Genomic DNA, 26,106 nt, shown 5'->3' on the forward strand with positions numbered 1-26,106 from the left:
GGGTCGTAAACCCAGGAAGAAAGCTGAGCCTAAAAAATCCTAACCATGTGCATTCAGACCGAACACTACTCTGCCCCAATATTCAGAAAACCAGTGGGAAGATCTTCAGTTTTGATCTGTGTTGGAGAGACTGAAGACAGACAGTCTAAAATTGTACAGGACTCATCTCTGAATTTTTTTAAATGAAGTTTTGGCCAAACAGCCAGTAGACAGGTTTCCTTGACATCCTTTACAGAATACCTTAAATCTGTTCAAGAAAACATATGAAGCAACCCTTTGTGAAGGGACATTAAAGATCATCTACCCCAATGCATCTCAATTGTTGTTGTCACAGTCCATGAATGTATTCAAATATTTCGCTGTCTTTTCAAAGATTCTCTTTGATCCTTCATTTCTCCTCTGGTCTAACCTCTTATCACTAATTTCTTTAACGGGTATAAGGATCATTCTCCCTGCTCCTACTCTAATATGAAATTCTATAAAACTCATAAAATGAAAATGATAATGCTGGACTTCCTATTTTAATAAAGGCTATTGACTATCGTAAAAAGGCTAATTTTATCTGTTTCTAATTTAAAAGAAGATATCTAATACGTCCTAGGGATTCTGGAAAAGAGCTCTCGCCATTTTTACTCATTCTCCCTGAATAGTCCTCTTTGAGTTTTCTGTCTTGCATTTGTTGTTTTTGTTTTGTTTTATCCAAAGTATACCCTACTAAGTCTGGGAACTAACTATCCTAGGTTAAGATTTTGACTTGTGTTTCTCTCTTTTCCTTTTTAATGTATTTCTCTAATTGTCCCTTAGTCATTTCCCATAGCATCTAATACCCGTGTAATGCAAAGAGCTCACCATGTTCCCTAAGGGATTCATATGTGTGCATATGGTACATATCTTGAAACAGTTTTTAGTTTCATATAGCTGTGCAGTCAGCTGTTGGTTTCTACTGCTTCTGGAAACCTTGCCAGACCATCTGCAGACCCCTTAATTATGTTTTCTGACCAGAGGGCAACTGGTAGGAATTAAATATGTTATGATCATATTCAACAAAATTTCAGGATTCCAATGCCCTAGCTGAGAAGCAATACCAGCTGGGCTTCAGTGGGAGACAGGGGTTAACAAGGCCCCCACTTCAACTGCAGGGATGCTTCTCTGAGTCAGCAAATACTGTTGACACTTAAAAGTAGCATAGCTCAGACCCTACATAAATACCAATCATCAGCTGGTCAGAGTAATAGGACTGGGTATGTGAACAATACCAGAAAGCTTTTCTAGATGCTAGACATACCTTTTTGGGATCAGGAGGAATTACTGTGACTAGCTTTGGGATCATAGCAAATTAATGGATCAGGCTAAATAATTGCAGCTTTAAGGATTCCCCACCAGAAGAAAATACTCACTAGACTGAAGGAAACAAACATTTAGCTGGCCTTCCTTCCATGTAGCAGATGATCTAGATGTGAGGGTGTGAGGGATGCCTGTGAAGCCACGTAACCAAGCGTTGATTCAGCTGATTGAAAATGGTTATCTTCCTCCTCAATACTTCACCCCGAAGTGGCCTGATTTATGTATGACCACAGATTAATGATTACATTCCTACCATTCTTTATTCCTGCCTTTCCAACCATGAGTTATCACCTGTAACTACATCACTTGCCTCCCTATGTAGCTCCCCATATAAATGGATGTTTGGGGAAAAGGATACCACATGCACATGTTGTTTGTGTTGGTTTTGTTCTTGCAGGAGAGCCTGAAGATATTGCATTTGTTGAAAGGGACCTTCATGCTTTTATTTTATGAATAGAATGGCACATGGAGTGGAGTGTGGGCTTATGAGAGGAAGGGAAGGGAAACTGACATGGAACAGGTCCCTCGTTACATGAGGCTGGTGAGGGAAATGATGTTATTTTGAAAATTCGAGTTTTTGGTAGTTACATGAGGAGATGTATTTATATGAAGGGACACAGTATTGGGCTAGCCTTCCTTTGTTTTAAAATCAACTTTACCGGGGCGCCTGGGTGGCTCAGTCAGTTAAGCATCTGACTTTGGCTCAGGTCACAATCTCACAGTTTGTGAGTTCGAGGCCGCGTCAGGCTCTGTACTGACAGCTCAGAGCCTGGAGCCTGCTTCGGATTCTGTGTTTCCCTCTCTCCCTGCCCCACCCCTGCTTGCACTCTGTCACTCAAAAAGGAATAAACATTAAGGAAATTAAAAATAATAATAATAAAAAAATAAAATCAACTTTACTGAAATATCATTTATGTACAATACTGCATTCATTAAAGCACACAACCCAGTGCATATACCTGTGAAGCCACTGCTTGGTCAAGGTAGAGAATATTTCTATCACCCTCCAAAATTTCTTCTTGTTCCTTTTCTGTCCATCCTTCCCCTTCCACCTTTGGACCCATTCAACACTGCGCTATTTTTTTTTTGTCACAGCTTTTTTTTTTTTTTTTTTTAGGCTTTTATATAAATAGAATCATACTCTTAGGTCCGGTGTCATACACTCAACATAATGGTTTTGACATTCATTCATTTTGTTATGTATATTAGTAGTTTGTTTCTTTTTATTGTTGACTAATATCCCATTGTATAAATGCATCTCTTTTTCTTTATCCATCACCTGTTGGTGAACATCTGGATTGTTTCAATTTTTGGTTATTGTGCATAAAACTGCTATAAATATTTGCATACAAGTCTTTGTGTGGACATATGTTTTCACTTCTTTTGTATAAATACTTGGGAGTGGAATGTCTGGGTCATATGTTTAACTTTATAAGAAATTACCAAACTTTTTTCCAAGTTATTGAACCATATTCCATTCCCACCAGGGATGTATAAGAGTTCTGGTTGCTCAACATCCTCACTAGCATTTGGTATTGTCAATCTTTTTAATTAGTCACTCTGATGGATGTCTGATGGCACCTCACTGGAGTTTTAATTTCCATTTCCCTGATGACCAACGTGTTTTAAATCTTTTTGGGCTATTTGTATACTGTCATTAGTGAAGTGTCTATTCAAATCTTTTACCCATTTTTCATTGGGTTGCTTTTCTTCTAATTATTGAGGTGTAAGAGTTATTTACATATTCTGAATACAGGTTCCTTGGGAACATTTCCCCCCTTCTTTTGATTGTCTTTTCATTTTCCCAGCTGTGTATTTCAGAGAGCAAAATTTTTATCTCGATAAAGTCTAATTTATTGATGTTTTCTTTTATATAGCTCATGGTTTTTGTGGACTCTATTCTACTTCATTGCTCCTTATGTTTATCCTTATGTCAATATTATGCCATCTTGATTTTTGTAGATGGTATAAGTTCTACTTACGCTATCGAGTTCCATCTTCTTCAAATGTCTGTTCTAGAGCCATAAGATTTCCAAATAAAATTTAGAACCAGCTTGTCATTTTCAGTGAAAATGCCTGATGGAATTTTGATGGGGATTGCTTTGAATCTATAAATTGATTTCGGTAGAATTGATATTTTAATAATGGAATCTTTCAATGAACTTATGAATTCCAACAAACCATGAATTGGAATCTTCCAATAAATTTACAAACATGGTTTATTTCTCCACTTTTGTGATCCTTCCTTAATTTCTTTCAGCAATATTTTGTAGTTTTCAATGAGGAGCTCTCATGTCTTTTGTTAAATATATTCTTAAGTATTTTTTTGTTATTGTTTTTAGGTACTCTTACAAGTAGAATTTTTTTAAATTTAACTTGCCAATTATTTACTTCTAGCATATAGAAGACAATTAAGTTTTGGGTATTAATTTTGTATACTTCGAGTTTGTATACTTGCTAAATTTACATATTAATTCTACTAGCTGTTACATAGTTTCTTTGGGATTTTCATGTCATCTACAAATACAGTCCAACATTCTTCCTTTCTGTCTTCATTTACTTTTGCTGTAATTTTGGTTTCATCTGTTTTTCCCCCCATTGTCATTTTATTATTTTGTAGCCAACTTTTGCTAGTGTCACTCATAGGATACAATCCAACACTACGTTAAAACCCTGTCCTGGTGCAATTTAGCCCAGATCTCAAATTGCCGATCATTGAGTGGCAGAAAACTAGCTGATGGATGAAAAAAAGAAAAAAAAATACTGTGAAGGTAGATAGTTGGCTGGAGGCAAGGCTGCAACTTCAGCCCTTGTTCTGCTGTTGCTGTGACTGATGGAGAGAGTCACACTGATGTCCTTTTGAACTGGGTGGAAGGAGAAAACGTGTTGGAGCTGTGAATGGAACAGTATTGGCTGGAAAACATTGTAGACTTTTGAGCTACAAGTGGTTTTCAAGTGGGTAGGCCAATGTCATGCTGGTCAAACCCCAGTTCTCCTTCCTCTGCATGTCCATCGCAAAGCTGGAGAAACAGTCTCAGTATCCTTGTCTCAATTTCTGGACCCTTCTCTCTTCTCCAACAGTGTTACCCCCTATCTCAGAGACCTTTTCCTTCTTTCCTAACAAAAGTCCTCAGGAAAAATCTGAACCCCTTTCAGGGATTAAATTCTGCCTAAAATCCCCACACCTTGCTCATTATTATATTTTAATAAGATATATCCAAAGATGCCTTAAGTTTCAAATGCATGAAAGCACAAATACAATAGTAATACATAGAACGGGCAGGGAGTAACATTTATTGGACATCTACTGTATGATGCCCAGAAGTTGTTATTTAAACATTTTTAAAAATTTTTAAATATTTTTTATTTTAGAGACAGAGAGGGCAAGTGGGGGAGAGGGGCAGAGGGAGGAAGGGAGAGAGAGAGAGAGAGAGAGAGAGAGAGAGAGAGAGAGAATATCCCAAGCAAGCTCCATGCTCAGCATAGAGTCTGACACAGGGCTCGATCCAGCCACCTTGGGATCATGACCTGAGCCAAAATCAAGAGTCCCACACTCAACTGACTGAGCCATCCAGGTGCCCCAGGAGTTGCTATTTAATCACAATAAGATCTAAAATAGGATTTATAGCCTCATTATAGATAAAAGGACTGGGGCTTAACAGGCTAGCATTTTGTTCAAGGCCATATGAAAATTGGAGAACAAATTTGAACCTCAGCCTGAGTTTAAAGTATGGGCTTTTTCCATTTCAGTGTTTGATTTCAGTATTAGTAAACACTCGTTGTGCAATGTATTTTCTAACTTATCACTGACTCTAAAATAGTAGATTGTGCATTTCTTGTTTGGAGAAGTGTATTCTCCATTGTATTTTCAACCTCCAGCATAGCACATGGCAAATAGTAGGTACTTCATGCCAGTTTGTTGAATTGATTTAAATACCAACAGAACCATGTTTCTTTTGCTTTATTTATTCATTCATTAAACAAATGTTTTCTTGTAGGTAGGCACATAGATCTAGAATGGGAGTCAGATAAGTAAATAAGGAATGAACTCTACACAGTGATATAAGCTGTGATAGAGGGATGAATAAAATTTTGAGGAAACAAAAAAGAGTTACCTAGATCGGCCTTATGAAGTCAGCAAAGGCTACCTGAAGCAGGGATATTTTGACATGTAATGTCAAGAAGGATGCAATGTGAAAGAAGCAAGATATTTTAAACAGAGGGGGCCATCATGTGCAAGGTTGGAAGTGAGAGAGAGCATGGCACATTCAAGAAATGTAAGTAACTCAATATGGTTGGGACATAGAATGTGAGACATGAGATGATGAGAGATGAGGAATGAAATAGGTGCCAGCTGTAAGATTATTGTTTTTTGAAGGCTCTCTCCCAAGGGAACCACCAGAGGTGTGTCATCAGCAGGCGGCAGGATCAGATTTTTTATTTAGAAAGAACATTCTGGCTTCTTTGTGGAAAGTGACTGGAGGGACAGGACGCGGTTTGGGAAATAATTGGCGAAATCTAGGTGAAAAATGATTGTGGTCTAAACTGAGGTAAAGAGTACGGGATTGGAGAAAGTAGGCAGATCTGAGAGATAATAAAAGTAAAATTAACAGAATTTGAAGACTGATTTGGGGAATAATGGAAAAAGAATTGATGAAGATGATTCTTGGGTTTTAGATTTGGGAAAATGGTGGGCAATAGTGACATTTCATGAGCTCTTGAGCCTATGTGAAGTGTTTTCTGCAGAAGAATATCTCCAATGAATATCATCCCAAACAATTTACTAAAACCTTAAGTTCATTATAGCTATTTCATTGAATTATTAACCTTGTGCCCCACTCCTAGCTAATTTGCCATATCTCTTTATAACACCATCGTTTTCTGAGTCACTAAGGCTGCAGACCTCATGTTCATCATTGGTTCCTCCTCTCCTCAGCTCCCCCCTCTACTTTCAGTTAGTCACCAAGGCCTGTTAATCATCCCTGACTAATGCCTCTTGAGTCTGCCCTGTCCTGCCATTCCCACTGTCATAACTGTAGCCTGAGCCCCTATCACTTCATGCCTGAACTATTTCCTAACTAGAATAGTTTTCCTAACTTGTCTCCATACCTCCAGTTGCTCCCCAGTGCAATCCATCTGGCACCCTACGGCCAGAATGATTTTCTTTAAATACTGCTTTCATCACCTCTTCCAGCTCAAGCGTGCTCAGCGCACTCTTCTCCAGACAGATGAGTTACTCACCATCTTCCCAGCATGTCTTATGCATTCCCACCGAGGGAACCTTTGCTTGGAATGTGACTTTCTCCTAACATTTTCCTCTGCCTCCCTGAAGAGCCTTCATCCTGTTGGGCTCAGCTCCAGTCCCAACCTCCGTGAGTCTTCCGTGACCATCCACAACACTCTCCCACCTCCAAATCCTCTGGCACCCAATACACATTTTGTTGACTTTCTTGTGTTCTTCTCTGTGTAAATCTTGTAGGCTTTTTAGAGCTGAGACAATGGGCCTCTTCTCCAGCTTTGGGTGCACATGTAGTGGAGGGAGAACCAGATTCTGGTCAGCTCACAATGGCTGTTATTTCTTGATTCCACTTGTGCTTGTAGCTGGAGACAGGTTATGCCAGTTTGATGAGTGTTTGTCCATTGTCGCTGGGATACCCTTGCTAGTCTAGGTCCCAGCAGGGACTTGCATTAGGTGCCAAGAGCAAGACTCTGATTCACATTCCCACACCCAGCCATTGTTCGTCAAGCATATTGCTGGCTCTAATCAGCTAGATCTGGAAAGTCTTCTATATCAGCTACTCATGGTACAGAAATCAGCTCTTGTAGAGAAACCTCCAGGAAGTACTGTTTTCAGCCTTTGTCACCAGCCCAGTTACCTCCTGTCCTCTTGGTTAGCTCCCCTTTGGGAGGCATCCAGTCCTTTTGTCCATGTCCTCTCTGGAAACCAACATTCTCCTACCAAGGTTTATTTTGTGTCAAGATATTTCTGGCAACAGTAAGTTTCCATATCATTCTCCCCTCTTCCTAGCAAAAAAAAAATCCTATTTGCCCTACATTTACAAAGATAATAGAATAGCATATGTGATGGGGGAGGGGTGGTGAAGGGAGGGAATCACATAAGTGACCCTATACAGAACAAAAGTGATTCACCGCTCAATAAGCTTTGGTTACAACCTTATACAAAGGAGAGGCTTATTTCATTTTTAGGTGCCCGTGCCAAAAATTACTTTTTGTTTGTCTCCTCCTCATGCCCAGATCCAAACCTACTCTTCTTTGTTCTGCTCTCTGCCTTAGGAGCGTGCCTGCTACAGATGGCATCTCTAGGGCACCCTGGCCCAGGGCTTCCCTGAGTTTGGGCTAACAAATGGCACCTGCAGAAGACTTCTCCCAATCTACAGCAGTCTGGCAGTGCCTTCACTGTCTGTGGGAAAAAGACTTGTGCCCATTCCATTGCTCCATTGCTTTAACTCTCTAGGCTCCAGCAATGCCGCTCCTTCCCTGTGTCTTTTCAGGCTCAAGTGGTGACAGGTTTATGCTGGCACTTTCCCCTAGCATTTCAACATCCCCTGATGGCTCCCTTAGCCTTGTTTCTTCATTAAACTCTTCGGTCATTTAATGCATCATCTGTCTGCCTCATGGACCTTAATTGACACATGCCCTTTTGCAGAATGCCCAGATTAATCTTTGCCTTTATTAAGGTGGATCTGGGTATTTTTTCTCTTTCATGGCACCAAGCATGGTGACTGACCACTACAAAATCATTTGTTACCCTAATTAAGAAAGATACCAATGAGTCAGGCTCATTCTTCTGTGTGAATCCAAGGTTCCTGCTGACAAGCCATGCTGCCAGACGTGACTCCTGTAAGCACCAGTATTCTGAATATTGCGAGGTAACCTTGACCCTTCACCCTGCCTGGTTCCCAACTCATGATGAAAGATTGAGACTACATCATTTTATTCACTGACAGGGCTGGCGCATGGAATAGAGGCAATAGCTTGTCTACGTCCCAGCAAAATATCTCTACCATCTTCCTATTCTCAGTTCTAGGACATCGTGAGGGATGCTCTTCTTTATGAATCTAGCTAGTTTGCCACTGTCCTAGAGGATGGCCTGACAGGAGTTATTTCAAGAGGGCTGAGACTTCAACACTACTACCTTCAGGGTGATTGAGATGATTTGTTTGCCATCCCTGTTGTGCTTAACGAGGGCAATGCTCCTTCTCAGAAGTGGAAGAGTCACTAGTCGTCTACCATCATCAAAGAGAGACTCTAACCAGACGCCTTAGCAGAGCTTGCTGCTTTGCTGCTTACTGCAGGCCGCAGGGACTCTTGTTTTAATTATCGCTCTTCTATACATCATGTTCCCGAAAGAAATTCCAACATATTTCCAAGTTATTTTAGCTGGGTATTTTCCCTGCCAATCTTAAAATCAATGTTTCTACTCCTTGCTTCTTAGCGATTCGTCCCACTGAAAAAAGCAGAAAGATCTCAGGATATTTTCCCTCAGGACGCAGTGTAAATGTCTCCCGGGGAAGGATTTCTTCATGCACATGTAAAGCTGCAAGGTCCAGAAAGGCCGCCACATGCAAATTTGAAACAAACGTTTCCAAAGCAGAAGTCCAGCACCAGCCCTGTCACACATGCGTAAAACAAATTATCCAATGGGAGCAGTACATAAATCACTCAAGAGAGAGTGCCAAAAAATTCCACTGCATTCCTTCCAGAATCTAAAACCCAAACACGTTAGAGCTCCAAGCTTTTACCAAAAAATTCTGAAGGGAAAATGAACTGTGAATAACTATGGAGAAAGTGTAAGCAATTCATCTACCTGATGGGACCACCTGCTAATCAACGTTCACACAGTATTTTGTATCCAGCTATGAATCAAAATTCTTGAGCTAAGTTTATGGCTTGAAAAGCCAAAGAGTCCTGTCATCATCAGCACTGCTATTTACCAGTGACTGAGACAGAACCTGCATGAGTTGCCATGGTTTGTACAGGATGTTGATCTCCGTGGGTTGTGTCTGATTTGGAGGAGGAGCATTTGGGCTGGTTTCAGACACTAAGATTAATGGGGAGTGCAGTAAATCACAGTCATAGAAAAGAAGAGCCTTGGGGGAAGGGCAAATGTTTTAGTCTCTCAACCCACTGCACGCCCACGGAAGAGAGAACTCTGTGTGTGTTAGAAATGTCTAAGGTACTTGCCCTCATCTTTTTAGTAAATGTACTTTTGCAAAAGACACAGCGTTTGTGCAAAAGTTTTCTAAAAAACATTTGTTGAGGAAGACAGGAGATAAATGATTCTTACAGCAAAATGTCTGCCCTCCCACGTGTAATAAACGGGGCCAAACCTGAGGAGCTCTACACAACTGGAAAAAGAGAAATGGGTTCAGCTATAAAATCAGTGCCCTGAAATTTATTAGAGGTGCTCAGTCTTTCACTGAACTACAAAACTTGATTCAACATATCTATGTATTAGTTTGCTGGGGCTGCTGTAACAAAATACCACAAACCAGATGGCTGAAAACAATGGATATGTGTTCTCTTATAGCCTTGGAAGCCAGAAGTGTAAAATCAAGATTTCAGTAGAGCCACGCCGGCTCTGAAACCTGTAGGGGAGTCCTTCCTTGGCTCTCTCTAGCTTCTGGTGTTTGCCAACAATCTTTGGCATTGGTTGCATTGTAGCTGCACCCCCCAGGCTCTGCCTCTGTCATCACACAACACTCACCTTGCCTGTCTCTCCTCTTCTTATAAGGATGCTGGCCATATTGGATTAGGGGCCCACCCAACTCCGGTATGACCTCATCTTCACTAATTATGTCCACAACCACTCTGTTTTGAAATAAGGTGACATTCCCAGACACTGGTAATTAGGACTTCAACATACCTTTTTTTGAGGAAGGCACAATTTGACACATAACAATTTACATATTGAAATATGGCAGGGATAAGGCTTAGAAATTAGGACATTTCTTCTGTTTCTTTTCTCCTTCCACACCTCCCTCCTTCTCTCCCTTTTCTTCTTTTCTTTTCTCTTCTTGCTTCACCATGGAATATTGGTGAGCCACGAAGAACATAGCTGGAGGAAACTAAGTTAATGTATATAAGAAAAGGCGTGACAATATACAGAGAAATAAAATGCAAAATGAGAAAGGCAGCCTGTCCGTGTGATGAGGAGACCTCTAAGATGGAAACCACATACATACAGTAGAATTTTAAAGAAGGAGAACGATTTTGAAGTGTACCATTGGTGAGAGATCTAAAGATGATTTTCAGACGTTTGCCATGTTGCCAAGAGTAGCCACCCTTTACCACCATTCGAGAGCACCTTGAGGTCGTATCTATATTACACTCCATGGCTTTGGAGCCATGTCTGGGTTTCATTCAGATGTGTCACTGTGTGCAGTTGGGCCCACTGAGGGAGAAAATACAGCCCATTTTGTCCATGCTACATAAAATATGGGTCTGATGGGGATGCTTCAGCAATGGAGGCACAATAACAAAAGACAGAAAGAGGCAAATATGGGCAGTGTCCATTCAAACATAGCCCAAAGGACAAACTTGTCCAGTGGTTTTTATTATTATGGTTCCCTTGGCCAGATGCTCCCTGTAGTAGGTAACTGTGCCTTATCTTTCTTAGCTGACAATTTACTCCTTAATATCACGCAAGGAAGCCCATTTATTCTGTGCTTGTGCTCACTAAGCCAACTTCTCACTGTGGTTTAGTTTAGTTCTTTAAGGAGAGAATGTATTAGTTGTATTGACAAAAATATCCGCATCCAGGGTTTGGTAAACTTTTTCTGTAAGCGGCGAGATTGCAGATACTTGAGGCTTTGCAGGCCATAGCGTCTCTGTTACAACTACACCGTTCTGCTGCTGTGGTGCAAAAGCAACCACAGACGATGTGAAAACCAATGGCCGTGGCTGTACTCCAATACAGCCTTTACTTACAAAAACAGGTGTCAGAGCTGGCCCACAAGTCATTGCTTATTGACCTTGCTCTAGACCATAGGACCAGAAAAAGAAATGCTTTGTTTCGTTTGTTTGTTTAGTAAAAATTTGAATTTCTCACTTACATATAAATTTTGGCTACTTGGGTTGATGTGTACGCACTCCCTTTGAGAAGCAGTTTCACTTGCCATCGTGCTGACAAATTCAAGACATTGAGTGTGTAAGAGTGTAAGAGAATAAGCCTTTGAGCATGGCTTATTCACAAGCATATCATTACCTCATAAAAGCATCATGGCCACAGCATGTTGGTTTCTCCCCAGATAAGGATAGGATCTCATGACAGTCTCATGTTGGGATTTTTTTTTTTAGTTTTGTTTTTCGTACACTGAGTGGGGCCTCAAAGTTCATCAAGACTAAATATTTGTGCAAAGGAGAACATGAATCTCAGAAATATGAACTGACTTGTTAAAACTGGAAGCTAGAAAGAACATCCAGGTTTCTCAGCCCCAGTCCCCTGGCTGTTTTACTGCTTCACAGTCAATGCTCAACATCTGTGGTCTGCTGATTTGGCCCTTGCTGCTAAAAATTATCATAAAAGCTTGAGGCCTGGGACTTAAGTCATAAGGCAGTAGTTAACCCGGTATTGATGATAATGATTAGTAAATACATGGCTGGGCACAAAGGAGCCAAGAGCACCCACAGGCTCTTAGGATTCCTTAGCACAAGGTCTTTCGAAAATGTTGAATGCCATTAAGCATTTACTGCCCAGGTATTTATCGAAACCTGTCTTGAACCTGTCCATGTTTTGGCTTTACAACTAGTTCAGATAACAAATTCCATGTGTTTACTTCTCTTCTAGACATGAAGACCTTCCTGTTACTTTAGAGCCTAGTTTTATTAAAACTGATGGTGATGTAACTGAGAGATGCCCCAGGTTGTTCACCCCAGAAAGCTCTCAGGGGAGAGCATGAGAAGGTATCATTCACAAAAGGGTCTTTGGGTGCCTTACATAGCACATTTCTTCAAAGTAACACCACTGCACGGAGATTTGCCAACATTTTTGGCCACCAAAACTTGCTAAAAAAACTTGCAGTGGGTCTTAGATAATCTTAGTAACAGATGCACTGGCCTACTAGTAGACCATTTTACTTTTCCCCACACAATTTAACATCAAATCATACACTATCTTTTTATTTCTTCTTTCTTTCTTTATTATTATTGTTATTTTTATTTGGCTCAACCCACCCTAGAACACAAGCCTGTGAAGGCAAAGACTTGGTCTGTTTATCCCCTGACACTAAAATAGTTCCCAGGGTGCCTGGCTGGCTCAGCTGGTTAAGCCTTTGACTCTTGATTTTGGCTCAGGTCATGATCTCACAGTCGTGAGAGAGCCCTGCACTGGGCTCTGTGCTGGGCATGGAGCCTGCTTGAGACTCTCTCTTTCTCTCTCTCTGCTTCTGCCCCTCCCCTGCTCACATGCACGCTCTCTTACTGTCTCTAAAAAAAAAAAAAAGAAAAGTTTAAAATAGTCCTCAATGCACTGCAAGCATCCCATAAATACTTTGAATAAATTAAGCAATGTGTGAGGCACTGAAGCCAAGCCCAAGCCCCAGGTTTCCATCCAGTACCATACCTAGAATCTTTCTGGGAGCCCCTTCTAGTCTGTGGAGCAGATTTTGAGTGGCATAGAACTTTGGTCTAGAGCTCATAACATTTTATTTTATGAGGGCCTCTCAACCACCCTGTGAGGTCAGTAGGGTGCCTACTGTTATTCCCCATTTGAAGAGGAGAAAAAAGACTTGGAGAAGATAACGGATTGGTTCATAGTCACCTTGGTGGAGGACAGTAATGTTGTAGAGCTAAGACAGCTCCAAAGGTGCCACACCAGCCTTTCAAACTATTTTGACTACAACTTATAGGAAGGAGTGAATTTAATTTTTTTTAATGTTTATTTATATTTGAGGGAGAGAGAGACAGAGACAGAGGCAGAGACAGAGCGTGGGTGGGGGAAGGGCAGAGAGAGAGGGAGACAGAATCTGAAGCAGGCTCCAGGCTCCGAGTTGTCAGCACAGAGGCTGACATGGGGCTCGAACTCACGAACCATGAGATCATGACGTGAGCCGAAGTCGGATGCTTAACTGACTGAGCCACCCAGGCACCCACAGGAAGGAGTGAATTTTGAATTCCGACCCAGAACACACACACACACACACACACACACACCCCTAAAGCAAATGTTTTTACCAAAGAATGCCTTAATGTAATATACTCTGATATTTTTATTCTAATTAATTTAAAACAATTCTAAAAAAAATTCTAATTGCAACCACAGATTGAAAAACAGTCTTCTCTACCATCCATGTTTTCTTGCATAATTTCCCGTCTCATGTCATCTTTTCTCTCCATTTTGAAAATGAAATATGGATTGCCTTCTCCTCCTGCGGGGCTTCCCAGTCTGTACTTGAAGTCAGCCAGTCTGGGGAGCAGGACAGTCCCTCCGTGCTGGAGTCAGAGAACACGAAGCAGTCAGGACACCGGCTGAGAGGAAATTGAAAGCTTTTATGGGGGCAAGGGGGGAGAGAAAATCAAATCTGAACGCCTGGACATTTTGGGCAGGAAACGGTTAAGAGACCACTGGATGCATTGAGCTGCCAAGACCACCGCAATGTTCCTACAAAGATTAGACAGAGAACAGATGTGAAGTAACTAGAGTCCTTCAGAGTAAGATAGCGACGACATAAATTAACCTTGTCTAGGGCCTGACAAAGGGACCACGCGCTTTTTGAAGTCTTAAGAGTGAAGCCATTTTTTATGGACTCTCCAAGGTTATATACCTTCATCCAAGAGAACGAGTTTAATTAGAGCCAGTTGTTTACAGGGAAGGGAAGGGAGCCCAGTGGGGGCTATCAGGGTGACTGCATAGCAAATAAACGAGTGAGCCTGCGAAACAGCTGAGGTTTCCTTGAGTTCTCTCCAGCCGATAAGATTCCCTTCCCCCCTCGAGATTACTTTTGTCTCTTTTCCTGAAACTAGAGAAACAAAGAGGTGAAAACATTCCAGACTCCCGATCCCTCCAGTTTGGCAGGCTTTTTGGTCACAGCTGCCTCTTGTGGTGGTGAGGCTGGGGGTGATTCCACACCCAGCTGCTGGAGCCCGACCCCAGCGATGCCTCACCCAGGCGGCGGGAGCCACGGAACAGCCACCGAGGATCCAGGCCAGCCTCATCAGTGGATGTTGAACCCCCGGCTCTGAGGAAAACCTGGCAATGCAGTTTCCAAAAGAAAACTTCTCTGCTCAGGGGAGGCCCAGCTGGGGTGGATTTGAGCCAGAGATGGCTTTGTTAGGGCTGCATCCCAGAAGAGACAGGGTTCCGTGCAGCACCGACAGGGGTCTGAGGATCCAAGGCGTGCCAGGAGGTCCTGATCAAATGTCTACAAGAATCACAGAGACGGGGGTGCCTGGGTGGCTCGGTCGGTTAGGCGTCAGACTCTTGATTTCAGCTCAGGTCGTGATCTCACGGTTTGTGGGTTCGAGTCCCGCTTCGGGCTGCACTCACAGCACACAGCCTGCTTCGGATCCTCAGTCTCCCTCTCTCCCTGCCCTTCCTCTGCTTGTGCTCTCTCTCTCTCTTAAAAATAAATAAACATTAAAAAAAAAAAAAAAAGAATCACAAGAGGGCAGGGGCTGTGCCCGATGGGCAGCAGAGGGGATGCCAGAGTTTGGATCAGGTTCCCCTGAACATGTGGAACACATGGTCACCTGGGGAAGGAACTAGGTGATTAAGTGAGAATTAGGAGCTGGGAATGGAGGGGGGCGGTTATGAAGCCCCTTATGGAAGGCACTGGGCTTATGTGAGTGCCTGGCTGAATGTCTGGGCTGCAGGGGCCGAGAACTGGTCGGGGCAGACCCGGGTCCCAGAGCCGTGTTTCCCTTGCTGCCGGCGGCTCTCTCCCGTCTTGCACAGGCTCTCGGCCTTCACGGAGAGACACAGCTTAGCCCAGGGCAGCCCCGGGCTCCTCATAAACTGGCGGAATAGATCCAGGACAGAGAATAGAGAGGCTGACTCCTCGCTCAGGTGGGAGAGCTGTTTCCTCTTTTTCTTTCTTTCCCCCGGGGCCAAGTTTACACTTGGAGCTTGGAGTGGGCGGTGTGGGCTCCAAGGACCACGGAAACAAGTCCCTCCCTAGAACACCCCTTCCACACTGCCTGAAATACCACGTATAATTTGAGTTAAACAGTGCTATTTAAACAGGAAAAGACTAGTCCCCAGAGAGATTTGAGAGGATCTTAAGCATTCAAATCCTACTATTCACTTTGCTCATTTTCCTTTTAGCATGAGATTGAGGTCCCTGGAGTTGAAGGGACGGCACACTTTGGGGAGAAGGGACTGAGTTCTGGAGTAAGGGTCATTTCTGGGAAAGGCAATCTAGGACTAAAGTTGTCCATGAGGTCTTTGGTGAGTGTGTGTGTTTGTGGGGGCGGGGAGGAGGGTGGTCAAGAAGCGGGTTTGAGGAAAGAAGGGATCTAGGAGGATCCAAAGAAATGGACAAAGAAAGGGCCGCCAGAGCTAGACTTTGCTGCAATTTTTCCTAAGGCTTATCTTGCCTTTATTTGTTCCTTCTGCTCCTAAATCCCCACCCTGAGGAGCTTTAATTTCCCTGAGTGTGAGATACTCTTGCCCAGAGCCTGAGAAGAGCCCTTTCTGCCTCCTGTCCCCCAGCCTGAGTCCAGGAGAGACCCTCACCGGCAGTCCCGAGCAGACATTGAAGGGACCACTTTCAATTCCTATTGATATCTGCCCCTCGCACCTAGCTTATGAATACAGAAGGTACATAATAATGTTTGCTCAAAGACTGTTTCCCCCAGTGAGTTGCGTGTGCATGCTCCACACTGCAGGTGGTCTGAGACTTGGTACATTCTGTTCCTTCTTCCTGCAGTGTTCTCCCTTTCCACACTAACAGCGGGTGCCCAACCCCCGCCCCGCCCATCGTCCCTCAGTTCATAATGCCATGTCCTTAGCCTTTTCTGTCTTCATGTGATTTCTCTGTGTAAACACCTAGGAATACATGTATCAGTGTATTTTCATTGGTGATTCCTTTCTTAACCGTATCCACTTGACTTTGACCTTCTTGGCATCGTTTATATCTTATTTCCAGCACATAGCATAGTTCGTGGCACGTAGCAGGTCCTTAGGAACCTTCTGGTGAGTTGATTGGACCTTATATAAAATTACTTCCCAGGGACCTCATCAACATTCCCAGTAGTTTTCCAGCCTATGTATGGCCAGAGAAGTGCTTAGTGGCAGAGAGGAAAACAACGCGTGGGGTGGAATATGAGTAGGTCGGTCTACTAATTTCCATTTGTCATGAAGAGCTAACTCCCCTACTCATTAAGTCAAGCTCCCTTAATTTTCCTTCTAAATACTTTCTGAACTTGGCCCCCGAAGAGGCAGGTTATTCATTTGGCATATGAAGAGCTGACATGCACTTCTGGACCTGCTGAGTAGTGAAGAATTTTCAAAATATAAAAGCGTCTATACAATGATTGCAAATAGAACCCATAAAATAAGCCCCCATCTACTTGTCTGTGATGAAGCTGTGTAGGTGGGAAGCAGACGTGCTGGGTTTTTCTTTCTAGTGGCGCAGGGAAGATCGACGGAGGACCGAAGCATGGGGCGTTCTGACTTCACAGCTGATTGTCTACCTTTGGATAGATCCAGACCCTCATTGCCAAACCTGTCTGAAAGGGCTCCTTGGTTCCCAAGAGCTGAGGTCATTGGTGGGACAATTTCTGCAGAAGAGAGAGACGTGGGTGAAAGGTAGGGTCAGAAGGCGAGTCTTGGCTTACTCAGGCATATAAATGCAGAGTGTGAAGCATGAAGTCCTCTGCCATGGTCATTCTTTACCTTTGGTTTAGGGGGAAACTAGCAGGGTTTCTCTTCCATGGGACTTGAGGCCCTTCTTCCTTCCTGCCCTTCCTCCTCCTTCCTTCCCTCCGTCACCTTTTCCACCTCCTTCTCTCTCCTTCATTTTTCATTACGAACGTTTTCAAATCTACGTAAGTTAGTGAGAATGCCGGCGTAAAACCTCCGCCTCTCAGTCACCCAGATTCAATAATTATCAACATTTTGTTCAGCTCCTTGTGTGACCTTCTGATTGCAGTCTCGATTTCTTAAATCCTTTCCAGTTCTAATAAGAGAAGAGCGTGTCTTCATCTCGTTGGCTTCTGCACTAATTGTCTCTCCGTTCTGAAAAGTATGTAAGGGGTACACATGTACTGGCACGGCAGTGGCAGGGGTGAAAGGTGAGGTGCCTGTGTGCAAGAGGCACTTCCATCCCTCTGATTTTTATCAATGTCCCAAGGCCACCCAAAGAACGATACAATCTAAGGTAAAAGTATCGTGCTTGCTGTGCAGATGGGGCTGCAAGACAAGCTCCAGGCTGCTGCTTCCAGCAGGACAATTGCTACTAACCCGCTTATAGAAACTCTGGTATTGCCACCGACAGTGGTGATATTAATGTCCAGCTTCTGGAAACCAGATATCACGGTCACCTCAGCTCCAAGAGCCGATGTCTTTATTTTGCATTCTCTTAAGATGTCTCTTTAATTGCTTGGGTGCACAAAAAAGCCTAGCTAATCTTTTGTGGTTTTTTGTTTTTTGTTTTTTTACTTTTTTCTTCTGTTTCACCTTCTATCCCTTCCTCTCCCCTCCTTTCCTTTTCTCCTGGGCAAAGAAACTACTGTTAAACACTGACAACCTTTAAAAAGTAGGCTAAGCAATTAAAGTTCTTTAATGTATGGATAGCACTTAAAGATTGACTTTATATTTAGCCTTTGATCTCTCCAGCCATCTCCCTCGTTAAAATACCTCTGCTTAAAGCAACTTGGCATTTTTTATATCGTCTTGATAGCTCATAGTTTTGGTACATAATGTCAGTGTTCCTTAGAGAGCTGGGCTACAAGAAACATGGGTGGAAGTTATTTAAGCCATTGGAATAGTTTACCGTTTGTAACTTTTGCCAGTCCCTGGAAAAGCTTTGCATTAAAATATCACTGCGTGTGATCTTATGTCTGTTAAATGTTTTACAGTCATCATCAACTCTTTCTCAGATTGAAAACTAAGTCATAGGAGAAAAAAACAGCTTAGCTAACATTGTAATTTAGTGACTATTAAATTTAAAATCAAGTTCACAGAAAAAGGCAGGCGACGATATATATGCGATATATACACATATATGTGTGTGTATATACATATATATGTATATATATATGTATATATATATAAACCAAACTCTAGGCCACAAAAGGAGCTGATACACAAGGTGGAGAAAGCCCCTCCATTAATTGAATTGAATGTTCCTAATTTCAAAATTACTGGCTTGAATTTAGGGCTTCACTTTTCATATGTTAAGGGGTAAGTTAAAGTGTGTTTACATTTCTATAACATGTGTTCTACTTTGTCTCAGCTGTGGACTTAACAGAACTTCGGAGAAGTGATGTAAGCTCTCTGGAACCTTGTTCTCATATGTTTAAAGAAAACAGACTGAAATATTTGTATCGTTCTTTTTGCTTGACATGCTGTACTTTAAAACCAGGACATGGGGCGCCTGGGTGGCGCAGTCGGTTAAGCGTCCGACTTCAGCCAGGTCATGATCTCGCGGTCCGTGAGTTCGAGCCCCGCGTCAGGCTCTGGGCTGACGGCTCGGAGCCTGGAGCCTGTTTCCGATTCTGTGTCTCCCTCTCTCTCTGCCCCTCCCCCGTTCATGCTCTGTCCCTCTTTGCACCAAAAAAAGGAAATGAGGCAAAAAAAAAGTTGAAAAAGAAAAAAAAATAAATAAAACCAGGACATTAGGCTGAGTCTGTTTTGTCAGGTGCTGATAACTCCTAACAGGGACGTGTGCATTAAAATCAAATAATTAAGTTGCCTGGAAGCTAAAAGTGTAAACATAGCTGTAAATAAGAAACATGCTTGTTTATCTCTTCTGCTGTGGCTGTTAGCTTAACCTTGAGGTATTAGTATGGATGCACCACACACAGGATTTTGGATGGCACAGGTAGTGGGAATCTGGCCTGCTGCGCCTCACAAAGCAAAAGTACCCGGTGTTCAGCTCTAAAAAAAAATCTTGGGAGATTTTTTCCTTCCTTTCAAATTAATGTTACTTAGGGGAGGTATATGATGTGCCAATTAATATGTGCGTTTTTTCAACAGTTCTGCCTTTTTTTCCTCTTAGAGCTTTGAGGCAAAATGTCAAGTCCTCTGCAGCCAGTCACTTTTCATAACTTCCCTGTTTCTTCCAATGAGTGATATAAGCTCTGTTCTCGAGGCAGGTGCATACCAATATACCATGTGGCAGCCTCCTGTATCAGCCCTGTCACCAGGCCCTCCAGGAAATGAGGCACTGTGTTTTTCTCAGGAAAAAAAAAACCCACATCAGACAGAAACCCTTGCTCATTACCAAGCTGCTGATTGCCAACCATCAAGGAATTTCACCAAAGAATTAGTAGTGGGGACAGTTGGGGAATATTATCGAGCCTCATGTTAGGAACAGTCCATCACTCATTAATGTATTTTATGAATATTAACTGAGCCCTTACTTTGTGCCAAGAACTGTTTGAGGTGAAGGCCACATACAAATGAAAGAAGACAAAAATTACAAAAAATAAAACAAGCAGGAAAAGAATCAAGATGCTTTTGATGGAGCTATACAAACAGCAGGAATTTGGTGACATGGTGAGAGGCTGGCTGGCCATTTTAGAATGCTGACTGTGAGGGGCGCCTGGGTGGCTCAGTCAGTCAAGTGTCCGACTCTTGATTTCGGTGCAGGTTGAAAACACAGTTCTTGGGTTTCAGCTCTGTGTCAGGGCTCTGCACTGACAGTGGGGAGCCTGCTTGGGATTCTCTCTGTCTCCCTCTCTCTCTGCCCCTCCACCCCCAATGTAAGTAAATACACATTTAAAAAAAAAAAAGAAAGAAAAAGAAAGTTGGCTGGGAATGACCGAGCTGAGGAGGTTGTATTAAAATTGAGGACTGAATGTCAAGAAGGAACCAGACATGCAATGATCAGGAAGCAGAGAATTCAAGCACGGGTCATAGCAAGTGTGAAAGTCTGAAGGGAGGAAGGTGTCTGATGTGTCTGAGGAACAGAAGGGAGGTGGTGCGTTTGGAAGGAGGGAGTGTATGGCTTCATAAAGATTATGGATTATGGAGGGCTTCCCAAAGCAGGGTGAGAGGTTTGTATTTTGTTCTCACGATGGTCAAAAATAATCACAAGGTATCATTGGAATCATTGTTTATGCTTAGGGTTAGTTATGTAGGAAATGGACCATTGAGAGGAAGAGAGGAAGCAGGCCAAGTGAGAGAAAATGTTACATCTGGAAGTAAGTTCAAAGAGGACTTGCTACTGAGTTAATGTGGCAGTTTAGGAGAAAGAGAGGATGAAGGATAACTTCCAGATCTGGGGTTTGGGTAGTTGATGAAACAAACAGTGATTTGTTGTGAGGTGGGAATTGTTGTGGGGTGTGTTGCTTCTTAGACAACCAACTAGAGATATGAAGGATGTATCTAGAATCCAGAGGAGGGTCCAAAGACGTCAGTCTGGGATCGTTGCCATAGAGATTTATTTCAAGATGGCTGCATAGAAAAAGAAGGTCCAAGATGAAACCCAAGGCATTCCAAAATGTGGAGATCTACCAGTGGAGGAGGAGGGACTGAGGTAGGGGGAAAGTAAGGGGTCTGTGATCTCACCAAAGACAAGAGAAGAAACAGGATCTTTTCAAGAAAGAGGCCACTGGAAACTCAGGACATCCTGATGCCACCGGAGTTCTTACTGCCATTTCCCCATTAGCTAAATCTTAAGCTTATATCTCAGATAGAAGGTAGGTTTCTATTCCTCTTTTGCTTGTGGACCAGACCCTCCTTGACTAGTCTTCATTTTTCCATGCTAGAAGTGACAATTCATTTTCTCCAGGCTTAGGCAAGACTACTCTTGCCTTGTTTCTGGCCCTCAACCCAACCATCCCACAGCTAAAGCACCCAGCTAGTCTTTCTTTCATGGGGAGGACTTGACAGTTGAGAGGGAGAGCTCAAAGGAGGTCCCAAGTGGGGAGGAGAATGAAGACAGACAAGGGAAGAAGAGTGGGCATGTTCAGGGATCACATTCTGCTTTGGGGTAGCACCTTTTCACAGGTATCTATCTGAAGGCTGGAACCCACAAATACAATGCTCTTTCTGCTATGTCTCAAAGATAGGCACTGAAATAACTCTAAGAAGAATAAAGGAAAACTCACCATTTCTTTGGGAAAAATGAAAGTGTTCAAAGCAAACTGATTCTGCAATCCATAAGCAAGCATGAAAGGAATCAAAATAATGTCTGACAGCCAAAGAACTCGTATGCCTCACAAAAGCTAAAGGACCACGTTTTATAATCTATCTTCATTAGTTATTGTTTGCCACATAACATATTAGCCAAAAACCTCATGGCTTAATACAAGAGTGTATTATCTCACAGTTTCTGTATGTAAGAAATTCAGGAGGAGCTTAGCTAGGGAACTTTGGATCTTGGTCTATCAGGAGGGGGCAGACACAGAATCAGTCAGGACTGAGGTCATCTGAAGGCTTGATTGGGGCTGAAGAAGCCACTTCCAAGATGGCTGCCTCAATGGCTGTTGGCAGGAGGTCTACATTCCTAGCTGTGTGGCAAGGGGTCTCTACATAGGGTTACTTTAGGGTTCCCCAAAGTAGAAAGTAGTCCAAGAGACAGAACAAAAAGAGGTCGCAATGCCTTTTGTGACTTAATCTTGGAAGTCTAACACCATCATTTCACCACATTCTGTTAATTGAAAACCACTAAAATCAGCCCATATTCACGGTGAGGGGAATTAGGTTCTAACTTTTGAAGGAAAATTTTGGGAATATCTTTTTAAACTACCACACTGGCTGTCTTTAGAAATCGAAGAAGGGTGAGTTGTGATATCAGAGTAAAAAGAATTGGTGAGAAAGGATGGTTGGTCCACATTAGTCTCGTGTGAAATGATTGACTACATTTTGTTACTCATTTCATATTCCAGGAATTGGCCATCTCCATAATCAGTCAGTACTGGTTCTAAAGGAAAACACTGAAATCTCTATGCATGCCTGATATAAAATGGTTTTACACAAAGAAATAAGGTTCCTCTGTAGAATACCTATATTCAGTCACTTGGTCACATAACATGTGATGGTTGCCTTATTCAGCATTCTCTCTCAATAGCGATCAAAACATTACTTATTATTTTGGCCTTCAGGTGCAGGGAGTTGACTTAATCATACCTATCAGCTCATTGCCTTTGGTCATTTCCAACCTACATAAAGAAATTCACATTTTCCCCCTTTCTATCTCCACTCACCTATCTTTCTCCTCTGCTCTGTCAGAAGCACTCACTAACTTGCTTCATATATGTTCTTTAATATTACCAAATGATGTGTGATGCTATTTTCTATGTGTATGTATTTAACACACATAAATAAAACTGTGGTACTAAAACGAAAATAAAAGGAATTGAAATAGCCTAGGTATTTAGAATGACGTATCAGGATTCGAAACTCTAAGTCTGTGTATTTTTAAGGGAATATTGAGAACAAGTGTCCATAAGAATTTCTGGAGAGAAATGAGACCAAAATGGCTAATTTTGCAGCACAGAAGGCCAATCTCCCTCCTCTACTCTGGCAGCAAAAGGAGAAGCAAACAGGCCAAGGGCCATTACTGAGATGAGAAAGAATATTTTGCTTTCTGCCAGACACTGGCCTATAAGGAACTTGCAGTGTCCAGCAATATGGAGAATTAGTGGCCTGACAGGCCTAAAATATGGTCAATAGTAATAAAAGTTAGCTAGAAGAAGCCCAGAATTTGAACTCTGTAGCAAATACGCAGTTCTAATCCTTCCTTTCCCCCTCTCTTTACGATTTAAGACTTGGCAAGAGAAAGGTCACTTGACAATATTTATTAGCTCATTAACTATAAGTGTCTTTGCTGCCATGGGAGATATTTTTTATAACAATTCTATTCTGTTCTACAAACTATGCTGCAGGTGTCTCTCCATTGTGTAAATGAAATGGTGAGTGCTAGCTCTCTTTTGGCATCCAAGATCCATTACTAAGTATTATTTTTTTTTCCAGCTAGTGAAAGGGAACATGGTCAGACTGAGTCAAGCCTGGCTGACTTACATGAGGCCAACTAGGCAAATATCAGTGTTGCCGGAACATGGGCAGTTATGACTATCTTGTTTTCCCTGTTCAGAACCCCCATTCCTGAGAAAAGGGGAAGGGAACAGAATTAACATGCACCAAGTGCCAGATACTATATCAGGACTTTTACGTACAGTGTTTAATTCTCCCAACAGCTGTATTAAATCGGGAAGAAATTAAATAAGGAAGAAATCTTTGCCACTAATAAAGCAGATGAGGAAACTGAGTATCAGAAAAGTTAATTTGCTCAGTCACACAGCTGTTATGTGGGGAAGCTGGGATTCCAAACTAAGTCCATGCTTTTCAAACACGTAAACTTCTGTGTCTAAAAATATAATACAGTATCCTCAAACATTGCACAATTTCTTGTTTGCTTTCCAGAAGACTGAGCTTAAAGATTCAGTTGCAGCAATAGAATAAAATGTCATCGAACTTTTGATAGAATAAGATTTGTTTTCTTAGAATGAGGAACATTGATTCTTTAAGTAAACCAAAATGTATTTTTCTTTCTTTCTTTTTTATTTTTAGAGAGAGAGAACATGAGCAAGGGAGAGGGGCAGGGAGCTAGAGAGAGGATCTTAAGCAGACTCCATGCTCAGTGCAGAGCCCCATGTGGGACTGGATCTCATGACACTGGGATCATGACCTGAGCTGAAATCGAGAGCTGGATGCTCATCCAACTGAGCCACCCACGTGACCCCCAAATGTATTTTTCCAATTGATTGTTTTCAAACGTTAAGTCTTACCATAGCTTAGCTCTTATGTTTTTTGGGGAAAGAGGGATCTAGCCTACCAGCCTTAATTGGTAGGGATGTGATAACTCATTGACCAAGATGTACCAAAAATTCATTCATCCATTTTTTTTCCTGCATTCACACAGATTTTCCATTTTCCCCCTACTCTTGGTTTGAGTGACTCCTAATTATTCTCTAAAATGTATCTCACATGCCAACTTTTCTGAGAATATTACCTTTCTTCTCTTAGTACCATATACAATTTTCATTGTCTTGTACAGCTCACTCTGCACTTTTTAATTTATTTTTATGTATTTATTTATTTAATATAATTTATTGTTAAGTTGCCTAACATACAGTGTATACAGTGTGCTCTTGGTTTTGGGGGTAGATTCCCATGGTTCATCGCTTACATACAACACCGAGTGCTCATCGCAGCAAGTGCCCTCCTCAATGCCCCTCACCTGTTTTCCCCTGTCCTTTGCCCCTCCCCCATCAACCCTCAGTTTGTTCTCTGTATTTAAGAGTCTCTTAAGGTTTGTCTCCCTCCCTCTCTGTAACTAGTTTGTCTCCCTTCCCTTCCCCCATGGTCTTCTGTTACGTTTCTCAAGTTCCACATATGTCACTCCGCATTTTTTAATTGGTTGATTTGTCCAGCAGCTGGAGTATTAATTCTTCGAATGCAGGGATTCTGCCTCACTTATCTCTGCATTCTCAATACCTAATGGCTGCCATTTAGTGCGTTCTCAAGTTAGTTATTGAATGAATTAACGAGTGAGTGAATGAACGAATGGTTAAATTAGATAATTTTTCATTAGGTACCTATGCTCTCTAATAATATTTCATATGAAGTCTAATGTTGGGTGCCACTTCTTTGGTGATATTTTTATCCAAAACCCATGGAACAATGACAACAGAACACTGGGGGATGAACATATCAAAGACCAAATCAATTTGTCTCTCTTCTCTCTCTCCTCTCTCTGTCTCTGTCTCTGTCTCTCTCTCTCTCTCTCTCTCTGTCTCTCTCTCTCTCTCTCTCTCTCTCTCACACACACACACACACACACATACATACATATACCTTTTCTTAAACCAAGGGATCAGTAGAGCATCCCATTGCTTTGCTATGGGATGAAGGACTTTTGAGGTTCATTTATGTGGGTCTTATCTGGAGAGGACCTTGCCCCTACATGACATTTATCCATCAATTAGGGTCCTGGCAAACTTTTTTAAAAAAGGCTGTTTATTGGAAGAGAGATTTGCCAGCATCTGAGAATTGTCCCCTGGAGAGAGTTTATAATATTCTCGTGAGTTGAACAGAAAGTGTTTGGTAGGAGGGCATGATTAACCATGACAGGCCAGTTGGTTAAACATTTCATCATTTTTGGCTTCAAAGTTAATGCCTACTTAAAATTAATTCAGTCATTTCAGAAGGTGAGAGTACGATATATTTAAATAAAATCATCACAGAATGTTAAAACAGAAAGTCTTTCCAGGGTTTTGAAAAAACTTAATTTTACGTGATAATTAATTGAATTCTCCCCTTACCCTATTCCATTTGATTAGAATTAGAATCACTTTCTTTTTTTGTAATGAAAGCATTAAGGATCATTTATCTAACTTTTCTCTACTAATAGGGCCCCAGAAAATGATGTTTCTGCTTTCCTTTGCCCTGTCATGATGATCAAAGAGGGTGTTAGGAGCCCAGCTGAACCGAAAGTAAAGTGGCCTGTGACTCAGAACCAGTCCTGAGGTGGGTGGGGATGGTAGCCAAGGGGAGAGGAAATGGGGTGCTAATGACATTAGGGGGAGTGGCTCTCCAGGGGAGAGCATTGATTTTACAGGTTTCGAGAG

This window comes from Panthera uncia, chromosome B1 (assembly GCF_023721935.1).
Source record: "Panthera uncia isolate 11264 chromosome B1, Puncia_PCG_1.0, whole genome shotgun sequence".
NCBI classification, from domain to species: Eukaryota; Metazoa; Chordata; class Mammalia; order Carnivora; family Felidae; genus Panthera; species Panthera uncia.